Source organism: Antedon mediterranea, chromosome 4, assembly GCF_964355755.1.
Source record: "Antedon mediterranea chromosome 4, ecAntMedi1.1, whole genome shotgun sequence".
Classification (NCBI taxonomy): Eukaryota; Metazoa; Echinodermata; class Crinoidea; order Comatulida; family Antedonidae; genus Antedon; species Antedon mediterranea.
In genome coordinates this window covers 10,755,738-10,759,634 of record NC_092673.1, presented here as the reverse complement: position 1 = coordinate 10,759,634, position 3,897 = coordinate 10,755,738, and the positions used below count along the sequence as shown (strand labels likewise).

General features: G+C 30.3%; 1 long non-coding RNA gene across 1 annotated transcript; it reads right to left on the bottom strand.

Annotated features, from left to right (window-relative positions):
* Positions 1–346: 346 nt before the first annotated feature.
* On the bottom strand, positions 347–1,243 carry LOC140046651 (uncharacterized). Its single transcript, XR_011844821.1, has 3 exons — positions 1,153–1,243; positions 759–810; positions 347–368 (listed from the first exon to the last, which is right to left on the bottom strand). It is a non-coding gene; the product is annotated as an uncharacterized lncRNA (long non-coding RNA).
* Positions 1,244–3,897: the final 2,654 nt, after the last annotated feature.

Here is a 3,897-nt window from a genome sequence, read left to right as displayed (position 1 = left end):
GAAACACCAGATAAGTAGGCCTGCCAGCCCATTTTTACTGTTTTTATATTGATAACATGAATGTAAGTCTTGTGGAGAGAACTATTATTATTGATAATGATATGAGATGGACATATATACACACAATATACAACAAATACCTTGTAATGTATTTTCATTTATTTTTTTTTTTGTTTCTTTTGGATTTGTGTTTTTTTACAACCCTACACGTTGCCCAATATACAATGTATATAATCCTACTCTTCTCTAGATACGTTGTACCAGCATAACTAGTAGTCAAGTAGAAAAGTTGTCAATTTCAGGTGCGGCATGGCCAGTGTACAATGGAAATAGCAAATATACTTATTGTTTTGAAGTTGGTATCATTTCTGTAACAAATAATCAAGAATAGATTATCTAATTTATATCGATTACTTAATATTTTAGTTAAACTGAATATTATTAAATTACAATGAATCTTTTTAGTTTTATATTTGAAAATTAGTTCAGATTTGTGGTAAACCATACACAGAAATGTTGAAACATTTTCAACTTTACTTACTCTACCACACACTTTCCATTACTATATAGTGTTTATTGACAATGCAACCTGGTATATAAAACATTTTTAAAGTAATGGATGTTTTTCAGCTATTTCTTGCATTCATTACTATTTTAAACTTTCATTACTAATTTTACTACTATTGTATATAATTATAACAAAACATAAATCATTTGGCATTTCTCATCTCTACATTAAAAAAGGATCCAAAACTTACCAGAATCAGTGAACGTGTTCAGCATTTTTGTGCCTCCTTTCCACTAGACAACCTAGACATAAATAATTGAATATAAATTGAATTGAAATGATACAGTTGAAATGAAATAAATTATTTTTAATTAAAATTAAGCATTTATAAATAAAAATAATACCGGGCTGATGTATGAATACTAGGCCTAGGCCTAGTCTTCGGACCAGGCCATCAAAATGAATGCATAATACTAAATAGGATAGCCTAGGTACAGTATAGGGAAAGCCTGCTTACTCTAGGCCAGACCAAATTAATTATTTCAAACAATTGTAATTATTAATAATAATAAATAATAATATATTAATTTTAATGTGTATTTATTATGTTTGCTCAAAATGTACTAAAATTATGCTATCCTCACCTGTGTCTTTGTATTCCGTTTGTCGCCGTTTTAACTTAATAATAGCACATTAAGTTATAGTTTAGTAGCAGGCCTAACTGTACTGTGCTGCTGCTGGGCCTACCTAGCCTATGCTATCTTGAGAGTAGCCTAGTATACACCTCCAGACCTAGGCCAGTGTGCTACCTTAACTTAAGCCTTTAGGCTAGAGCCTAAAGACGTAGCTAGCTAGCCTAGCCTTTCTGTACGAATATTATTAATATAGCACACTGGTTTAAGTGGTAACATTCTAAAAATCCCATTTCTTATATGAGCAGGAGACTATTTCAATACAATAGGATGATCATAAGATGCATCATTTCTTCGTTTACAGTAGCATTTGTTCGGTGGGGAATCAAACAAATTTTCCTCCACGTCTAGCTCCATTCATCATGATTGAATATTTTTGTCCACGTGTGACGTTGCCGTGTGTGAGTTTTGGGGATTCCCCTCATCTGTAAACAGAGCATGATTGGTGAAATACGATCACGTGGTAAAGTTTTTAAGACGTTGCGGATAATTTGAACGTGTAACGTTCGGCCCGACCAAATCACTCACGCGGTGTATATTAAAATAAAGTACCAAAATAAAACAGTAATTTCTCAAAATTGTCTAACACGATTATGGAGAACTTTTGATATGTTGTTATTTATAAAATTATTATTCTAAATATGTAAAGAAATTGTAGATCCATGACATCGGAACGAGATGAAACGTTAGAATTTACTGCTTATGGCCTAAGTGGACCTTTTTTAAAATCAGAAACAAAGTTGGATGGCATTATTTTTCATTGATTGATCATTCATTTCATATATATAGACTATTATCAGCTCCTCAGTCATCTACTGGTTTGTGGCGTAACGGGTAATGCTCAGGTTTGAGTGCTCTCAGTAGTGGGTTCGAACCTATACAGGTATTTTTTTTCTTTTTTTTTTAATTGAAAATGAATATTGTTTTTGAAAGTGAAATATTTTGAGGGTTGCAACTGTCAGACCTAAACAAGTGAACCTTTTTTGAAATCAGAAACAAAGTTGCATGGCATTATTTTTCATTGATTGATCATCCATTTCATATAAATAGACTAATATCAGCTCTTCAGTCATCTACTGGTTTGTTTTGGTTTTTTTTCAATAACTTTTATTTTCTCCTTTTATCAAAAACATTACACTCAACAGAACGAAACAAAAAGGAAAACCAAAGACGTTTGAGGACGTCACATTATCTCAATCGTCATTCTCTTTTTTCATTATCTCTTTCAATGTTTGATATACCACAAACACCTCATCATAATCATTTCTTAAGTTAAACCAGGCTATAATAACCCCGTGTCAATAATGATTACCAAGTTTTGCATTTTCAACTCTTATTCCTTAATTTAGTTTACAATACGTTTTTGATATGGACATTATACTTATTTCAATTTTTTGCAATATTATTCTCCACAGTTTCTGTAAAAAGTACCCAGTCCTTAACGTGATTGAAGTTAAGAGGACTTTTATAAATCTTGCACTGCATATATCTCTTAGTAAGAAATTAAAAAGAAAAACATGTTAATAAAATTGTAAATTTGTATTAAAAAAAATACCAAAGCATAATTATGTCTATATAATCTATTTTAAAACGGATGTCTAATTTCCTGAACCAATAAAACACATCGTCCCACAATTTAGAAGTTTTCTCGCAGGACCATATTAGATATTCTACTGTTTTTTTTTTCCTTACTACAAATAGAATATTTATCATCTTGAACCAGGCCAATTCTGTGCGGTAACTTATTTGTGGGAAGAATTATATGTTTAAATCTGAACTGTAGGAATCGGGTTTTAGTGTCAGGAGTACATTCATAAGGCATCCTATAAATTAAACTCCAATCAACATTAAAAAGATCAGAAAAGAAGAAAGAAAATCAAATATGTGTGAGGACGTCACATTATAATATTTGATTAAATCACCATACCTCATCATAATCATTTCTTAGTTTAAACCAGGCTATTATTAACATATTAACAATAATAGTTACAAAGTTTTGCATTATCAACTCCTATACCTTGATTTGGTTTACAAAGTCAAATTCTTTTTCCCATATCCAACATTCACCAAAACCATATAAGAGAAATAAATTGTCAAATTTACAAGGCGTTATAATGAATTATTTCAGTTGCTTATGGGTGTATTTCATTCAATTGTCGTTATCTCTTACTAATAATGGTTTCTATTTTTTAATATGGACAATTTATTTATTTTTAATTTTTGCGATATTATTCTCCACAGTTTCTGTAAAGAGTATCTATCTTTTAAAGTGAATGAAGTTAAGAGGAATTTCATTTATCTTGCATTATATATATATATCTCTTAGCAAGAAGTAAAATCATATTAACAAAAGTTGAATATTTATATTCAAAAAATACCAAAACATATGTCTGTATAATTTAATCTAATAGTGATGTCTAATTTCCTGAACCAATAAAACACATCATCCCACAATTTAGAAGTTTTCTCGCAAGACCGTATTACAAATTCTACTGTTTTTTTGTTTTTTTCCTTACCACAAATAGAATATTTATCATCTTGAACCAGGCCAATTCTGTGCAGTAACTTATTTGTGGGAAGAATTATATGTATAAATCTGAACTGCAGGAATTGTGTTTTAGTGTCAGGAGTAAATTCGTAAGGCATCCTATAAATTAAACTCCAATCAACATTAAAAAGATCAGAAAAGAAGAAAGA